Here is a 20,000-nt window from a genome sequence, read left to right on the forward strand (position 1 = left end):
CATCACCACCACCTAATCCCCACACCACCACCATCACCACCACCTAATCCCCACACCACCACCATCACCACCACCTAATCCCAACACCACCACCATCACCACCACCATCACCACCACCATCACCACCACCTAACCCCCACACCACCACCATCACCACCACCACCATCACCACCACCATCACCACCACCTAACCCCCACACCACCACCATCACCACCACCTAACTCCCACACCACCACCATCACCACCACCACCATCACCACCACCATCACCACCACCTAACCCCCACACCACCACCATCACCACCACCACCATCACCACCACCACCATCACCACCACCATCACCACCACCTAATCCCCACACCACCACCACCACACCACCATCACCACCACCATCACCACCACCTAACCCCCACACCACCACCATCACCACCACCTAACCCCCACACCACCACCATCACCACCACCTAACCCCCACACACCACCACACCACCACCTAACCCCCACCACCACCATCACCACCACCAACCCCCACACCACCACCATCACCACCACCTAACTCCCACACCACCACCATCACCACCACCACACCACCACCTACCACCCCACCACCACCACCATCACCACCACCTAACCCCACACCACCACCATCCCACCACCACACATCACCACCACCTAACCCCACACCACCACCATCACCACCACCACCATCACCACCACCTAACCCCCACACCACCACCATCCCACACCACCATCACCACCACCTAACCCCACACCACCACCAACTCACCACACCACCATCACCACCACCTAACCCCACACCACCACCATCACACCACCTAACCCCCACACCACCACCATCACCACCACCACCATCACCACTACCACCATCACCACCACCTAACTCCCACACCACCACCATCACCACCACCATCACCACACCACCACCATCACCACCACCATCACCACCACCTAACCCCCACACCACCACCATCACCACCACCTAAACCCCACACCACCACCATCACCACCACCTAACCGTTTCTTAAACAACGCCTGTGTGAAAATGCACACACAACACAGTTTCTGTTAAATAAGTCCTTCGTCTTTCTTCCTCAGTGACGTATCAAGTGAGCAACAACAACAACAAGAGAGAGAGAGAGAGAGAGAGAGAGAGAGAGAGAGAGAGACAGAGAGAGAGAGACAGAGAGAGACAGAGACAGAGACAGAGACAGAGACAGACGTGATGATTTATTGTCAAAGGCATTTACAGCTATTTTGACAAAGGGGGTGGGGGTGGGGGTGGGGTGGGGGCTTACAAAAAATAAATAAGTAAATACAATGAACCACGATTCACCGCAACAACTGTATACAATACAAAGGAAAGAGAAAAAGATCACAAGGACCATCCATGGTCATAAACCATTTACGTTTTATTCACTAATGTATCTATTTACTCATTAGCATATTCTATGGATATGTCTATGTATATCTGTGCACAGTTCACTTTTTTTTTCTCTACTGTCTGCATACTTTCCAGTGTTTTCTGTCTACAGTAAAGTGCTACAGTAAGAAACTTAGAGAAAGCTGTTACCGTGAATTCATTCCCGCTTTTGATCACGTGTTGCATGCGAGTTAAGTCATTCACAGGGCTTAATTCATCAGTGAATGTATATCTGTTTCTGATGTGTGTGTATGCAGGACAATGGAACAAAACGTGAATTTTATCTTCTTTCTCAAAAGCGCACACGCACATCAGGCAGTCACTGATAGCCTCAGACTTGGCATGACACCACACTGACATCCTCAGACTTGGCCTGACACCACACTGACAGCCTCAGACTTGGCCTGACACCACACTGACAGCCTCAGACTTGGCCTGACACCACACTGATAGCCTCAGACTTGGCCTGACACCACACTGACAGCCTCAGACTTGGCCTGACACCACACTGACAGCCTCAGACTTGGCCTGACACCACACTGATAGCCTCAGACTTGGCCTGACACCACACTGATAGCCTCAGACTTGGCCTGACACCACACTGATAGCCTCAGACTTGGCCTGACACCACACTGACAGCCTCAGACTTGGCCTGACACCACACTGACAGCCTCAGACCTGGCCTGACACCACACTGACAGCCTCAGACTTGGTCTGACACCACACTGATAGCCTCAGACTTGGCCTGACACCACACTGATAGCCTCAGACTTGGCCTGACACCACACTGACAGCCTCAGACTTGGCCTGACACCACACTGACAGCCTCAGACTTGGTCTGACACCACACTGACAGCCTCAGACTTGGCCTGACACCACACCACACTGATAGCCTCAGACTTGGCCTGACACCACACTGATAGCCTCAGACTTGGCCTGACACCACACTGATAGCCTCAGACTTGGCCTGACACCACACTGATAGCCTCAGACTTGGCCTGACACCACACTGACAGCCTCAGACTTGGCCTGACACCACACTGATAGCCTCAGACTTGGCATGACACCACACTGACAGCCTCAGACTTGGCCTGACACCACACTGATAGCCTCAGACTTGGCCTGACACCACACTGACAGCCTCAGACTTGGCATGACACCACACTGATAGCCTCAGACTTGGCCTGACACCACACTGACAGCCTCAGACTTGGCATGACACCACACTGACAGCCTCAGACTTGGCCTGACACCACACTGATAGCCTCAGACTTGGCCTGACACCACACCACACTGATAGCCTCAGACTTGGCCTGACACCACACTCTGTGGCTCCTCAGTCTGCACACTTTTAAGTTGGAATCGAGCAATAGAATCGCCGAATTTCTTGGTGGTAATATATGATAAGTCTTTTTTCAGCGCTAAACGTATCTTTAAACATATAGTACCAGCTGTACTTTTCAGTCTGTTCGATTTCCGAATGCCAGTTTTGTTTGTAGCACGAAACCAACCAGTGTTTAAAAACTGATAAAAAGTCAATTTCATATCCAACATCATGATTGATTGAGTAATAGATTGCTTGATAGGTTGATTGATTGATAGATTGATTGATTGATATGCATAACCATACAACACCAGAAATTGATGACTAGTTCGTTTTGTAAATGAAGCGTTTCATAGGTTTGTCTGTTTTTATTTATTTATTTTATTTATTTATTTATTTATTTGTGTAAGCTTATCTATTATTTATTCACCTTTTTTTTTACATTATAATTATTATTTATTTATTTATTTGTGTAAGCTTATCTATTATTTATTCACCTTTTTTTCCCCCCTCAAGGCCTGACTAAGCGCGTTGGGTTACGCTGCTGGTCAGGCATCTGCTTGACAGATGTGGTGTAGCGTATATGGATTTGTCCGAACGCAGTGACGCCTCCTTGAGCTACTGAAACTGAAACTGAAACTGTCTGCTGATTCTAGTTATAGGCATTCTTGTTAACTTGAGCCAGTACTTAAATACATTTCACTGTAGTTTTAATGAATAGAGGATATCTCCCTGTCTCCCCATACAACACAGAGAGAGAGACAAGACAAGACAAGACAAGACAAAAGTCTTTATTTCGAGAATAATAGATAAGCACTGGGGTGCTTTTTTTTTTTTTTTTTTTACATCCAGTCCCCGCCCTGAATAGGGTCTACACTACACAATACCAGATAAAAAAAAAAGCATAAATAAACATAAATACACTACACAATACTAAATAAAAGCATAATAAAGCATAAGAGAGAGAGAGAGAGAGAGAGAGAGAGAGAGAGAGAGAGAGCGAAGTAGGGCGCGCCTGACCATAATTTTATCTTTGCCGATTAGACAGACGACCGGAGCGATCACAAGATCACAAGATAATTTATTGTACTTAAATGGAGGTGCTTGGTGTGGTGGCACACAGTTAAATTCTATGAAGTACAAATATAGACATGCATAAGCCATTCAGCTGATTTGCGTTCGCTCAGAAGCACACAATCTCAGCTGCATCAAATATCCATACATCCGCCATCAGTCTCCATTTCACACTCGTTATAAAAAATGACTAAAAACATGTAAAACGACCTTCAAATATAAACAGGTAGGTTACAACAATAAATAAGCCCCCCAAATCAAGGAGAGTTTATAACATACATGAATAATCCAATAATCAAATACATAAATAATGGCAACAACAATAACAATATCAATAATAGTAATACTAATAATGATGATGATAATAACAATAATAATGATAACCACAATGATACAACCGCGGCCACTGCTACTACCACCACAATCACCACCACCACTACTACTACCAATAATAATAATCATAAATGAATGAATAAATGAAGACTCTTTGTCCTATACTAAAAACTAGGCACACCCTGGGATTAAAATACAACACTCAATACCTAAAAACTAACAACAGTAATAACACTGCAGTATTAAAGAACACACACACACACACACACACACACACTCACACAACATTATCTAAGCTTAAGATGAAGAAGAATAAATCAATAATACACAATGAAAAATAAAATATGCACAGTCGTAGCCACACACATATACATGTAGCATTTTCTAAACAAATTAAGAATAAATTAGTAATACATTATGAAAAATAAGAAAAATAAGCACAGTCAGTATAATGTCAGACTTACAGTTTGAAAAAAATATAAAAATAAGCACAATCTAAAAACAAACATAATCAGCATCTAAGACTTATGGTTAAAGACAAAACATGGTACATGGAATTACTCTCTACATCACAACATAATAGACCAGACCCAAGTTTAAAATTTCCGAAACTAAAATATCAAGCAAACGCACACACACACACACACACACACACACACACACACACATGTTCCATTGTTATCAAACGTGAAGCAAGAGAAAGACGAGAAAACAAGGGGAAGAATGCTGTTCGGGTGAGACGAAGAAGAAACACAACAATGATTATAGGATCTTTTCGTTGATTTCACTGGCACTTAGGTTAAAGGATCATTAAGACTCTAGACTTGTTTATTGTCTTTCCAAAGGTGCAGCTATTCACTGTTTGACATGTGGAGAGAAAAAAAATCACCTTAAACTGAATAAACCACAAACTCTTCTATGTCCCCCCCCCCCCCCCACACACTGCCACCACTCCTACCCCACCACTTCCCAAGAACCACCCTCCCCATTGTCTCTCTGCCTCCACTCCCCCGCCCTCCCCACCCCCTTCATTACACCCTCCCTCACCCCCAACCCGTCCCCCCACCCCACCCCATCCTAACGTTCATTGCACAAGCTCTGAATTTCAATAAGAACACACGAATCAAGATTCACTCTTAATAAAATCGGATACTCACATTAAGTCAGGGGTACACACACAGTCATTCACACGATGTACCCGAATGTTCGCCCGTAAGAACTATCTTTGAAACCGGGGGGAAAAAAAAGACCCACAAAAGAACCAACAACAGCAGCGTTGACCTCAAACCAGAAAAAGCAAGCTCTCGCCTCAGTCGCTGACTGTTTTATAATAAAAATAAAAAACGAATGTAGTGACGTCTCTTCTGCAAGGCCCGATCCGTTCACGCTAGGTAGGCGAGATTCTCGCGAGACATGGTAGTTCAGGAGGGATGTCCATATGTTTGTACCACCACGCGGCAAAGCCCAGGCCAGTGAAAGCGAGGCTACACCTGGGACGTTGACGCTGTTCTTACAACGAGACTTTCTGTGTCTGTTATGACTGGAAGCAACTTTTCGAACAGTTGTTCGTTCGTTCCGTTGACACGATGCGCTTTTTTTTTGAACGTGGTGGTAATTAGCACGTCGCTCTAATGAACGTATAGTGGTAATGGCACGTTGCACCATTTTTTTTTATTTTTTATTATTATTTTTTTTTTAGCACGTAGCGCTAATGAACGAAGTAGGAATGGCACATAGCAATATTGCCACGTAGCGCAAATAAACCTGGTAGTAATATAGAACCATTGGCACTTAGCGCTAATGAACGAAGTAGTCAAGTAAGATAAGATAAGATAAGATAAGATAAGATAAGATAAGAATAACTTTATTATCTCCAACTGGAGAAATTTGGTCAGGTGCATTATCACAACATAGACAAGTAAACAACATGGGGACCATAACTGTAAAAGCCAACAACAGCCCCTACAAATATTACGAAGATACAAATGTAAAAAATATCACATACATCGTTTCATACATACATCCACACACTGCAGGTAATAACAATAGTACTATTGGCACATAGCGGTAATGAACGAAGTAGTAATGTAACTGTAGCACTATTGGCACATAGCGGTAATGAATGAAGTAGTCATGTAACTATAGCACTATTGGCACATAGCGGTAATGAACGAAGTAGTCATGTAACTATAGCACTATTGGCACATAGCAGTAATGAATGAAGTAGTCATGTAACTATAGCACTATTGGCACATAGCGGTAATGAACGAAGAAGTCATGTAACTATAGCACTATTGGCACATAGCGGTAAGGAACGAAGTAGTCATGTAACTATAGCACTATTGGCACATAGCGGTAATGGACGAAGTAGTAATGTAACTATAGCACTATTGGCACATAGCGGTAAGGAACGAAGTAGTCATGTAACTATAGCACTATTGGCACATGGCGGTAATGGACGAAGTAGTAATGTAACTATAGCACTATTGGCACATAGCGCTAATGGACGAAGTAGTAATGTAACTATAGCACTATTGGCACATAGCGGTAATGAATGAAGTAGTCATGTAACTATAGCACTATTGGCACATAGCGGTAATGGACGAAGTAGTAATGTAACTGTAGAACAATTGGCACATAGCGGTAATGAATGAAGTAGTAATGTAACTGTAGAACAACTGGCACATAGCGGTAATGAACGAAGTAGTCATGTTACTATAGCACTATTGGCACATAGCGCTAATGAACGAAGTAGTAATGTAACTGAAGAACAATTAGCACATAGCGGTAATGGACAAAGTAGTAATGTAACTGTAGCACTATTGGCACATAGCAGTAATGAATGAAGTAGTAATGTAACTATAGCACTATTGGCACATAGCGGTAATGAACGAAGTAGTAATGTAACTATAGCACTATTGGCACATAGCGCTGATGAATGAAGTAGTCATGTTACTATAGCACTATTGGCACATAGCGCTAATGAATGAAGTAGTCATGTAACTATAGCACTATTGGCACAGAGCGCTAACGGATGAAGTAGTCATGTTACTATAGCACTATTGGCACATAGCGCTAATGAATGAAGTAGTCATGTAACTATAGCACTATTGCTACGGAGCGCTATTGAACGTGGTGATAATGGTACGTAGCACGACTGACACGTAGCACTAAGGACACGTCGCTCTGTCCACACACACACACTGTCCAGCGAGGCGAATGGTTTATTATAATGACTGCGGTTTAGCAACTAGCCTTCTTTGTAGTTGAAAATGACTCTATAATAACTCGCGAAATTTGGCTTCTGCACACCGACAGCTTGTATTGAACGGAAGGCACACTCCATTTGTATAAGCAGTACAGATTTTTGTTGGGGGTCGGGGGTGCTGGGGGGGAGGGGGGGGGGCGGGCGGAGTGGGTGGGTGGGGGGGGGGGGGGGGGGGCTGTGTGTGTGTGTGTGTGTGTGGTGGATGGGAGGGGTTTAATCTGAGGGTCCCGGATTCGAATATTGGTAACGGCGCCTGTTGGGAAAAGGGTGGAGATTTTTTCCGATCTCCCAAGTCAACATATGTGCAAACCTGCTAGTACCTGAACCCCCTTCGTGTGTATACGCAAGCGGAAGATCAAATATAGCATGTTAAAGATCCTGTAATCCATATCAGCGTTCGGTGGGTTATGGAAACAAGAACACACCCAGCATGCACCCCCCCCCCCCCGAAAACAGAGTATGGCTGCCTACATGGCGGGGTAAAAACGGTCATACACGTAAAAGCCCACTCGTGTACATACGAGTGAACGTGGGAGTTGCAGCCCATGAACGACGACGACAACGACGACGACGACGACGAAGAAGAAGAAGAAGAAGAAGAAGAAATGGCGTGCGAGTGTGCTTGCGAATGAGATATGGACCGGATTAAAGTTTAACTGCCTGTTGGCAACTGCCTTCAATGGTCATGTTATTCCAGACTGAAGCCAGTTAAGGTGGTGTTGGGGTTGTTTGCTCTCTGCCGCGGTCTGACATTGTTGCCTAGAGGGTAGACAGGTGCGTTAAAGAGTTGTGAGGTGTTGGTTTTGGCTGCTGAGGACCGATACGCCTCTTTGCCCATGACTTTATCAGAGTGCTTAATTTCAGGGGCCATGATTCCTCTTTGGTCAGTCACATGCCATGAATCTTTTTTCTTTCTTTTCTCTTCTTCTTCTTTTTTTTCTTTGTTGTTGTTGTTGTTGTTGTAATTTTAACGGGATATTCACAGGTCAAGGTTCACGGCACCGACCTCTTCTTCTTTTTTTTCGTGCAAAACGTGCTGAGTTTATCTTGTTATTTTTTTTTCTTCTGCTTCTTCTTCTCCTCCTCCTCCTTCTTCTTGATCTTCTTCTTCTTCTTCTTTGCGTTCGACAGCTACGCAGTCAGGGTCGAAGTCCGAGGGATGCCACAAACTCGGACGTCCGGTGAAGATCGGCTGCCGTCCCCCAGAGCTTGGTGTTGAGGTCAGCACCCCCAGGCCAGGACTGCTGCCGCATCTTCTCATACAGGGGGCAGTCTTGGAGAATATGGGATGGGGTCTGGTCAGCCTGGCCGCAATCACATAGGGATGTGGCTGCCACTCCAATCCTCTTCAGGTGTGCTTGGAGGCCGCAGTGTCCTGTGCGAAGGCGGTAGATGGTAGTCTGGTGTCTTCTCTCCAGTGTTCTTGATCTTGATCTTCGTCGTCTTCTCCCCCCCCCCCTTCCTTCTCCTCCTCGTCCTCCTCCTCGTCTTCCTTCTCCTCCTCCTCCTTCTCGTCTTCATCCCCCCCCTCCCCTCTCCTCCTCCTCCTCGTCTCCCCCTCCTCCTCTTCCTTCTCCTCCTCGTCCTCCTCCTCGTCTTCCTCCTCCTCCTCCTCGTCTCCCCCTCCTCCTCTTCCTTCTCCTCTTCCTCCTCTTCTACTTATTCTTCGTCTTCTTCTTTTTCTCTGTGCTTCTCTGTGAAGAGTCATTGGAGCGCCACACAGTACAAAATCCCATCTGGAGAGGAATGGACTTCGCCAGAACGGACTTGCCCAAGACACGGCACCAACCAAGCACTCAAAACACGCACAGTCAGCTGGCGCGCAGAGGAAAACTATTTGTATTTTGTAATTCTTTTTATCACAACAGATTTCTCTGTGTGAAATTCGAGCTGCTCTCCCCAAGGAGAGCGCGTCGCTATACTACAGCGCCACCCATTTTTTTTTTTGGGGTATTTTTTCCTGCGTGCAGTTTTATTTGTTTTCCTATCGGCTTTGCTGCAGAAAATAAAACGTGGAATATCCGCGTGTCTTCATTTGGCTCACGCTGTTGAACGCCTGGTTGAATGTCTTTTCAAAGGTGCAGAGATATTCATTGTTTGACATGTACACGTGTATGTGGGGGTGGGGGAGATCGGAAGAGAAATCTCCCTACAGCTCTATCGCATTACACGTAGGAAGATCCACTTTTCTTCAGTTGGCTTGCACTATTAAGCCTGTGACATGGAGGCATCATTCATATTTAGACCCCCTCCCCCTCTCGCAACCATGTGGTCAAACATAATGTTGATTACATCATGAACAAGGTGTGTCTGAGGAATGTCAAAGTTTAGCTGTCACCCCATTTGACTGTAATCTGGCTCTCCGCAAGGTGGGATTTGTGATATGAAAAATCCCCACACTACTGGGCTATCTAATAACATTTCTGTTGGTTTTAAAGCGAGTATTGATAGAAAAATCACACGTCAGGATCATTTTGACAAGGAGAGACAGCAAAACTAATAGTTTAATTATTGTCATTAGTGTCTGGAAACACTTCGAAAGGTTAACTCACTCAGTACGGCCAGCCCTCTCTTCTCCTCTACACAGACCCATCGGATGTCCAATGGGTGTCTGAATGACCCAACCTTTAGCTTCCGTCGTCAAAATTGTGATATTCTTTGTCAACATTCACCTCTTCAGTATAAGAGCCTTCCGCTTGCAATATTTTGATGATGGTAATTGGGGTGAAACGCTGTTAACGTCGTCTCTTTCGCCGTTCGTATGGAGAGAGTTAAGGAATGAAATCTTGTGTAGATCTACAACACATACGAGCCAGTCTACAGCAATTTGAAGGAACAAAATGGTATTGTATTGTATTGTGTTGTACTGTATTGCATTGCATTGCATTGTATTGCATTGTATTGTATTGTATTGTATTGCATTGTAGTCTACTGTACTGTATTGTGCTGAAGAATGACTTGTATTGCATTGCATTGCATTGTATTGTATTGCATTGTATTGCATTGCATTGCATTGCATTGCATTGTATTGTATTGCATTGCATTGTAGTTTACTGTACTGTATTGTGCTGAAGAATGACTTGTATTGCATTGCATTGCAATGTATTGTATTGTATTGCATTGTATTGTATTGTATTGCATTGTAGTCTACTGTACTGTATTGTGCTGAAGAATGACTTGTATTGCATTGCATTGCATTGCATTGTATTGTATTGCATTGTATTGTATTGTACTGCAATGTAGTCTACTGTACTGTATTGTGCTGAAGAATGACTTGCATTGCATTGCATTGTATTGCATTATATTGTATTGTATTGCATTGCATTGTAGTCTACTGTACTGTATTGTGCTGAAGAATGACTTGCATTGCATTGCATTGCATTGCATTGTATTGCATTATACTGTATTGTATTGCATTGCATTGTAGTCTACTGTAGTGTATTGTGCTGAAGAATGACCAAAAAGTGATGGAACGAAGTTTTCAACCTCCAACATGTAAAAACCTCCAGAGAATCCCGCGAATCTTCTGGCCCACTACCTTCTCCACTCAACAACTAGTTACACAGTAACCCTCCCGGTGCAATCAAGAGAACATGGAGATCGTCATCACCATGAGAAGGCGATGCAAACAGAGTGGACACGTCAAGCGAAGCGAACAGGCTAACGTCACCAGTACAGCCCTTCACTGAACGGCAGAAGACAGCCTCGAATGAAGAAAGCCAACAGAACACCTAGCACAGAACAGTCGAAGGAGAATTCAAGACCCTGAAGCACACCCGGGGAACCATTTCGAAACTGTCCCCAAACAAACAAGACTGGCGGTTCTTCGTTGCTGCCTACACGCCAGAAGGCGAAATGGGCAATAAATAAGTAGGTCAATGAGTGAGTAAGTAAGTAAGTCAATAAGTAAGTAAGTAAGTCAATACGTATGTCAATGAGTAAGTAAGTAACGGAAACAGAAACGGAATGATATAGGCCTCAGCCCCAAGAGTAAGTAAGTAAGTCAATAAGTAAATCAATGAGTAAGTAAGTAAGTCAATGGGTAAGTAAGTCAATACGTAAGTCAATGAGTAAGTAAGTCAATGAGTAAGTGAGTGAGTAAGCAAGTAAATAAGTCAATGAGTAAGTAAGTAAATCAATAAGTAAGTCAATAAGTAAGTCAATAAGTAAGCCAATGAGTAAGTAAGTCAGTCAGTCAGTCAGTCAATAAGCAAGTAAGTCAATAAGTAAGTAAGTCAATAAGCTAGTAAGTCAATAAGTAAGTCAATAAGCAAGTAAGCAAGTAAGTAAGTCAATAAGTAAGTAAGTCAATAAGTAAGTAAGTCAATAAGCAAGTAAGTCAATGAGTAAGTAAGTAAATCAATAAGTAAGTCAATAAGTAAGTAAGTCAATAAGTAAGCCAATGAGTAAGTAAGTCAGTCAGTCAGTCAGTCAGTCAGTCAATAAGCAAGTAAGTCAATAAGTAAGTAAGTCAATAAGCTAGTAAGTCAATAAGTAAGTCAATAAGCAAGTAAGCAAGCAAGCAAGCAAGCAAGTCAGTCAGTCAGTCAGTCAGTCAGTCAGTAAGTAAGTAAGTAAGTAAGTAAGTAAGTAAGTAAGTTGTATTGTATTGTATTGTATTGTATTGTATTGTATTGTAAAGAATTTGCCTTCGTCTACGGAATTTGTGAACACCTGAAAAAAATACCTAAAGCTAAATAAACCTTGTCGTTCGCCTATGCAGTCTAGTCGTAGATTTTTGTCGAACATAACTTCAGTTTACGTGCTAATGAGGTGTAAAATGTTTTGTATACAATGCATGGCTCATCCTAAATCTTTTTTTTTTTCTTTCGCAGGAGCTTATATCGGGTATCAAACTGAAGTTTTTTTTAATGTGAAATCAAAAAGGGTGCGTGGCCACATGTGCTTTTGTTACGGCGATAACCAACCACCTGTTGCAATGACTGGCACTCTTCGCATCAGAGAGAGAGAGAGAGAGACGGGGGGACACACACACACACACACACACACACACACACACACACACAGATAGAGAGAGAGAGAGAGTGTAGAGAGAGACAGAATGAGAGAGAGAGAGAGAGAGAGAGAGCTGAGAGAGAGAGATAGAGAGAGGGAGAGCTGAGAGAGAGCTGACAGAGAGAGAGAGAGAGGGAGAGAGAATGAGAGAGAGAGCTGAGAGAGAGAGATAGAGAGAGAGGGAGAGCTGAGAGAGAGAGATAGAGAGAGAGACAGAGCTGAGAGAGAGAGATAGAGAGAGAGGGAGAGCTGAGAGAGAGAGATAGAGAGAGAGGAGAGCTGAGAGAGAGAGATAGAGAGAGAGAGAGCTGAGAGAGAGAGAGATAGAGAGGAGAGAGCTGAGAGAGAGAGAGAGAGAGAGGGAGAGCTGAGAGAGAGAGAGATAGAGAGAGAGGGAGAGAGAGAGATAGAGAGAGAGGGAGAGCTGAGAGAGAGAGATAGAGAGAGAGCTGAGAGAGAGAGATAGAGAAGAGCTGAGAGAGAGAGATAGAGAGAGAGGGAGAGCTGAGAGAGAGAGATATAGAGAGAGAGAGAGCTGAGAGAGAGAGAGATAGAGAGAGGGAGAGCTGAGAGAGAGAGATAGAGAGAGAGACAGAGCTGAGAGAGAGAGATAGAGAGAGAGGGAGAGCTGAGAGAGAGAGAGATAGAGAGAGAGAGAGCTGAGAGAGAGAGAGATAGAGAGAGGGAGAGCTGAGAGAGAGAGAGATAGAGAGAGAGAGAGCTGAGAGAGAGAGAGATAGAGAGAGAGAGCTGAGAGAGAGAGATAGAGAGAGAGGGAGAGAGAGAGAGATAGAGAGAGAGGGAGAGCTGAGAGAGAGAGATAGAGAGAGAGAGAGCTGAGAGAGAGAGAGATAGAGATAGGGAGAGCTGAGAGAGAGAGATAGAGAGAGAGGGAGAGCTGAGAGAGAGAGAGAGAGAGAGAGGGAGAGAGAGATAGAGAGAGAGGGAGAGCTGAGAGAGAGAGATAGAGAGAGAGAGAGAGCTGAGAGAGAGAGATAGAGCTGAGAGAGAGAGATAGAGAGAGAGGGAGAGCTGAGAGAGAGATAGAGAGAGCTGAGAGAGAGAGAGAGAGAGAGGGAGAGCTGAGAGAGAGAGATAGAGAGAGAGAGAGAGCTGAGAGAGAGAGAGAGAGAGCTGAGAGAGAGATAGAGAGAGGGAGAGCTGAGAGAGAGAGAGAGAGAGAGAGAGAGAGCTGAGAGAGAGAGAGAGAGAGAGAGGGAGAGCTGAGAGAGAGCTGAGAGAGAGAGGGAGAGAGAGAGAGGGAGAGAGAATGAGAGAGAGAGCTGAGAGAGAGAGGGAGAGAGAGCGAGAGAGAGGGAGCTGAGAGAGAGAGAGAGAGAGAGAGAGAGAGAGAGAGAGAGAGAGAGAGATTAACTGCATGATGATTATATGGACATTTCCACAGCACCAGTCCAGATTATGCGCTCCAGCCACTTTACAAAAGACAAAGTCATGCATTTCATCGACTCGAACACACACACACACACACTCTCTCTCTCTATCGTGTGAGTGTGTGTGTGTGTGAGGTAGAGAGAGAGGTCTGTCAACCCCGTTTTAATACAATGCATTGTTGATATAAGATAAGATAAGATAAGATAAGATAAGATAAGAATAACTTTATTATCTCCAACTGGAGAAATTTGGTCAGGTGCATTATCACAACATAGACAAGTAAACAACATGGGGACCATAACTGTAAAAGCCAACAACAGCCCCAACAAATATTACGAAGATACAAATGTAAAAAATATCACATACATCGTTTCATACATACATCCACACACTGCAGGTAATAACTAGTATTCTTAATGTAAAAACAGAAAGAATTAAGAAACATTATTTGAATATAATTATAAACATAGCCTACTATACTGCACATTGATTATAATAGACAGATAAGATAAGAATAAAGATGAATTGCGGAAAACCACAACCAGATAATCAGCACACACCCGCACCGCACCCACCCCCCACCCCACCCCACACACGCGGATAACTTGATCAAACAAGAGTAATAAACATATGTTCTCAAATAAAAGCATTTCACATATTCGCTTTTAAAAACATTGCAATTAATTATTACATCGTAATTATTAAACAGAAATATAGATATCTATATATAGATAGATAGATAGATAGATAGATGTAGCCAATCGCTAGGCTGGCTTCACTGACAGTTTACCACACCAGCTATAGCAGACGCTTTTTTCACAACTAACCCCCGGTCTTCAATGACTCAAGCAGAATGTGTGACGCCATTCCCGGTTTAAATGCAAATCCCATTCTAAACCTATTCTCTAAACATCTATTAAATCAAGTCTCTGTATCGTTCACTGCAATGTTATATTTGTTGTGCTTGCATACACGCTTTAATCAGTCAGAAGCATGCTTGATTTCAGCTTAATCATTCGTCAGTGTAAAGATTTCAACTGACGCTATGCCTGCATCATTTTGTGCTTCTTGCCACACAACTCACAACCAGTTCGCTGTACGCTATTGGCTGAGCTGGAATCTGCTCCACCGTATTTAATTACTTTCTCTTTTGTCGGATCAGTAAACTACAAGTATTATATACTGACAGAATCATTGCAATTCCATCTTTTGTTCTGTTCAGTTGGTGTTTGCTTACGTTAAACTGATTTAACGCAGTTTGTAATTTTCCGCGATGAGCTCGCTAAAACTGACCCTTTTCAGGTGACTTAAATTAAGATTATAAATTCATCTTGAATAATCAACACTCCATTTTATACTCATTAGAAAGTAGGTGTTGAGCTCTTTCTTTTGCGTCCTATCCAACGTAAATCGGTTCAGGAATCATTTAGAAATCTATTACTGAACACCTTGTAAGAAACACAGTTCTTATCAGATTTAGCCTGATTTGAGCCAGTCTGCTTCACAGCACACGCGATTGTCTTTGCAGTCCGCTTAACTTGCATAAATTGGCAGAGTGGGTGATCATCTGGTCACTTTCTACCTGGTCAGTCATCTGACCAGTGCCTCTCTCTCTCTCTCTCTCTCCTGCCGTGTCGCAAGTAGTGTGTGTGTGTGTGTGCGTTGCCCCAAAGGCTGACATCTGGCTACGTATCACTGTAAGTACCCAATTTAGAATGTGCTAATGATTTGTAAATCGTATTCTTTGACACAGTGCGTGTGTTCATATGAGTATGTTGATGTTGCTTTGTTCAGTTATTGCTTTGACATGTAGTCACAGCTCGGCTATGATTGATCGAGAAAATCGCCATGTCGTCATATGCCTGGAGCAGTGTTCCATTTGATTCTTCTTCACGTCACAGTCAGTGAGGTCTCTGGACACTGAAAGTTTGTTTGAGAATGTTCTAGTGAGTGCATATGACGCGTTCTTTCTCATCTGCTGAAACTGATGAAGGTTTGGTTCCTTATCCTGCTTCGGCGGAAGAGATTTAAATGTTGAGCACAAGCTTAGCTATGTTGATATTTGGCTTTGATGCCACAGATTACTTGTGTAAGTTCATTCACCACTTAATGGTCAAGCCATGATGTTTCTCACTGACTATCTGGTCACTTAGTTTGCCAGTATTTTATCAAGGCCTGTGCGGGGGGATTCTTGTCTGTCCTATCCTTCAGTAAACAATTATTATTCAGTTAGTTCCCTTGCACCATACCCTTATATATACCACTCTGGCCATATATATATATATATATATATATATATATATATGTGTGTGTGTGTGTGTGTGTGTGTGTGTGCATCTGATGATGATGATGATGACGACGACGATGATGATGATGACGACGATGATGATGATGACGATGATGATGATGATGATGATGTTTCAACAAGAGAAAATAAAAACCTTCAATGCAAGGGACAACAACAACCACACACAAAATAATAATAATAATAATAACAACAACAACAACAACAACAAACCAGCCAATAATTCCACTGCACACTGTTCTCTGTGTCACTGGACAAACATGTTGTACGTGTCGCACGTGCCGTGAAGCCAGCCAGCTGGACTGTGTTATCAGTTGCAGCTGCCAACCATTCTTCACGACTCTCCACGGTTTTCAGATTCAGTTTCTCAAGGAGGCTTCACTGCGTTCGGAAAAAAAACACCAAACATCCATAATTATACTCTTCCACATCACATCGGCAAGGCAGATGCCTGACCAGCAGCAGAAGCCAACTTGATGGTCAGTCCATTGAGGCTTCTGGTCCACAGTATCTTTCTGATCTCATTCATCCTTACATATATATATGATAGTCAGTCGTGTCCGCCTATGCCCATCAGAACAGCAGAGGAGGCAACTGCTGTTCCGACTATCTGGGCTAGAATTTGATTACAGTGGAGAGTGTCTTGCCCAAGTTATATCCCCACTCTCTCGGCCAAGAGGGTTTTAGGACAGTCGGCGTTGTGATGGTTCCTTACATACCCTCACGCCAACACCGCTCTTCTGACACCCGTATGCTTAGGATCCCCCCCCCCCTCCCCCTGCTCGAACCAAAACATATGGCAAACGCAGTTTTTCAGTCCAAGCCCCCTTTCTGTGGAATCAACTTCCTCAGCCTCTCCGTCACTCATCTTCGCTGCAATCTTTCACATCCAGTCTGAAGACCCACCTTTTCCCCTCCTGATTAATTCTCAACAGCTCATCCCTTTCCAGTATGAACTAAAATGACTATTATATTTATGACAGTGAGTTTAGAGAGTTTCACAATTTGTTGGTAGTATTTTTGATTGTGCACTATCTACGATTGTGTGCTATGACTTGTGTGTGCGCGCGCGCGTGTGCTTGTGTGTATTGTGGGTATTGTGTGTATTATGGGTATTGTGTGTATTGTGTGTATTGTGTGTATTGTGTGTATTGTGTGTATTGTGTGTATTGTTTTTATTGTGGGTATTGTGTGTATTGTGTGTATTGTGTGTATTGTGTGTATTGTGTGTATTGTTTTTATTGTGTGTATTGTGTGTATTGTGTGTATTGTGTGTATTGTGTGTATTGTGTGTATTGTTTTTATTGTGGGTATTGTGTGTATTGTTTTTATTGTGTGTATTGTGTGTATTGTGTGTATTGTTTTTATTGTGTGTATTGTGTGTATTGTGTGTATTGTGTGTATTGTTTTTATTGTGTGTATTGTGTGTATTGTGTGTATTGTTTTTATTGTGGGTATTGTGTGTATTGTGGGTATTGTGTGTATTGTGTGTATTGTGGGTATTGTGTGTATTGTGTGTATTGTGTGTATTGTGTGTATTGTGTGTATTGTGTGTATTGTGTGTATTGTGGGTATTGTGGGTATTGTGGGTATTGTGTGTATTGTGTGTATTGTGTGTATTGTGGGTATTGTGGGTATTGTGTGTATTGTTTTTATTGTGTGTATTGTGTGTATTGTGTGTATTGTGTGTATTGTGGGTATTGTGGGTATTGTGGGTATTGTGGGTATTGTGTGTATTGTTTTTATTGTGTGTATTGTGTGTATTGTGTGTATTGTGTGTATTGTGTGTATTGTGTGTATTGTGTGTATTGTGGGTATTGTGTGTATTGTGGGTATTGTGTGTATTGTGTGTATTGTGGGTATTGTGGGTATTGTGGGTATTGTGTGTATTGTTTTTATTGTGTGTATTGTGTGTATTGTGGGTATTGTGGGTATTGTGTGTATTGTGGGTATTGTGGGTATTGTGTGTATTGTGGGTATTGTGTGTATTGTGTGTATTGTGGGTATGGGTGTGTGGTTCGGGGCTGGGGGTGGGGGTGGGTGGCGGGGGTGAATGATTTTCATGATGTTTGGTATCTTGTGTTCAATTTTTCTTTTCTTTTTTGATATTTACATATGTGTTCTATTTGTAAACGCCTAGGGGTTATTTTCAAGATTAGGCGTAAATGCTCATAATAATAATAGCGATGATAATAATCATAATATAATAATAATGATGATGATAAATGTATCATATTTGCGTAACTATCAGTGTCGATTTCTTCTTCAGGATTTTTTTTGTCAGGCCTTGAGTGCATGCATCGTATAATACTTGTGTAACTGCCACTGTACCAGTGTCCATTTCCTCTTCAGGACAGGATTTTGCCAAAGGACAGCATACTTACGTTGTCATGGCTTCTTTTTCACTGCCTTAACTCTCTCCATACGAACGGCGAAAGAGACGACGTTAACTCACTCAGTACGGCCAGTCCTCTCTTCTCTTCTATACAGACCCCTCGGATGTCCAGTGGGTGTCTGAATGACCCAACCTTTAGCTTCCGTCGTCAGAATTGTGGTATTCTTTGTCAACATTCACCTCTTCAGTATAAGAGCCTTCCACTTGCAATATTTTGATGATGGTAATTGGGGTGAAACGCTGTTAACGTCGTCTCTTTCGCCGTTCGTATGGAGAGAGTTAACAGCGTTTCACCCCAATTACCATCATCAAAATATTTCAAGCGGAAGGCTCTTATACTGAAGAGGTGAATGTTAACAAAGAATACTACAATTCTGACGACGGAAGCTAAAGGTTGGGTCATTGAGACACCCACTGAACATCCGAGGGGTCTGTGTAGAGGAGAAGAGAGGACTGGCCGTACTGAGTGAGTTAAAGTTCGCGCCACACACGGGACCTCACTTCATCGTCTCATCCGAATGACTAGACGCTCAAATTTTTGCCGTTTTTTTTTTTCCAGTCAAAGTAGGGAGAAAAGGCGAGGCCAGGATTCGAACCCGCCCAGACCTTCACGAACACTTATTTCGGTTGATCAGTGTCTGGCTTAACCATTCGGTCACCCTCCTACCCCCTCCGACAGACTGTGTCTGATATTGATGGACTCGATATCGAGTTCAGGATGTTGTTTGTTGTTGTTGGTGGTTTTTTTTTTTTTTTTTTTTTTTTTTAGTAACTTAAAAAAAAACCTTTTTATTTTAGTTTTTTTTAAATACTTATTTAAAAAAAAACCCACACCTTTTTTTCCCTTTACTTCCAACAGCTGTTGACGTAGTGTGCGTGGATAACAGGGTGGAGGAGTGGACAGAAGGGTGGGGGTGTTGGGGGCACGTGGGGGTGGAATGGAGGGGGTAGAGCGGATTAAAGAGACGGGGGCGGGGTGGGGGTGGAGGTGGAGGGGGGAAGGGTTGAAGGTGGGCGTGGTGGTAAGGGTGAAAAACAAGAAGAAGAAGAAGAAGAAAGAGGACTAGGCCTATAGGAGAGAAGGCCTAACGTCGAGAAAGGTGGGAGAGAAACAGAGAGAGAGAGAGAGAGAGAGAGAAATAGTATTGGTGGGGGTGGGGGAGGAGGGGGGTTGAGAGAAGAAGAGGGGGAGGAGAGTGATAGGAAAAAGGAGAGAGAGTGAGACAGGGGATATGAGAGAGAGAGAGAGAGAGGCAGGGGATGAGAGAGAGAGAGAGAGAGAGAGGCAGGGGATGAGAGAGAGTGAGAGAGAGTGAGGCAGGGGATGAGAGAGAGTGAGAGAGACAGGGGATGAGAGAGTGAGAGAGAGTGAGGCAGGGGATGAGAGAGAGAGAGAGAGACAGGGGATGAGAGAGAGAGAGAGAGAGTGAGGCAGGGGATGAGAGAGAGTG

General features: G+C 43.4%; 1 protein-coding gene across 2 annotated transcripts in view; it reads right to left on the reverse strand.

Annotated features, from left to right (window-relative positions):
- The window catches only part of LOC143285883 (uncharacterized), a 40,762-nt gene that overhangs the window by 16,981 nt on the left and 3,781 nt on the right, over window positions 1–20,000 (reverse strand). The window contains exon 1 of one of the 2 annotated variants that reach the window (XM_076593326.1): window positions 5,331–5,755. The exons of the other annotated variant lie outside the window; for it this stretch is intronic. The gene's annotated coding sequence lies outside the window, so the exon portion shown is untranslated. Of the gene's footprint in view, window positions 1–5,330; window positions 5,756–20,000 lie in introns of those variants that run through there. 2 annotated transcript variants of the gene reach the window in all.

Source organism: Babylonia areolata, chromosome 9, assembly GCF_041734735.1.
Source record: "Babylonia areolata isolate BAREFJ2019XMU chromosome 9, ASM4173473v1, whole genome shotgun sequence".
Taxonomy (NCBI): Eukaryota; Metazoa; Mollusca; class Gastropoda; order Neogastropoda; family Buccinidae; genus Babylonia; species Babylonia areolata.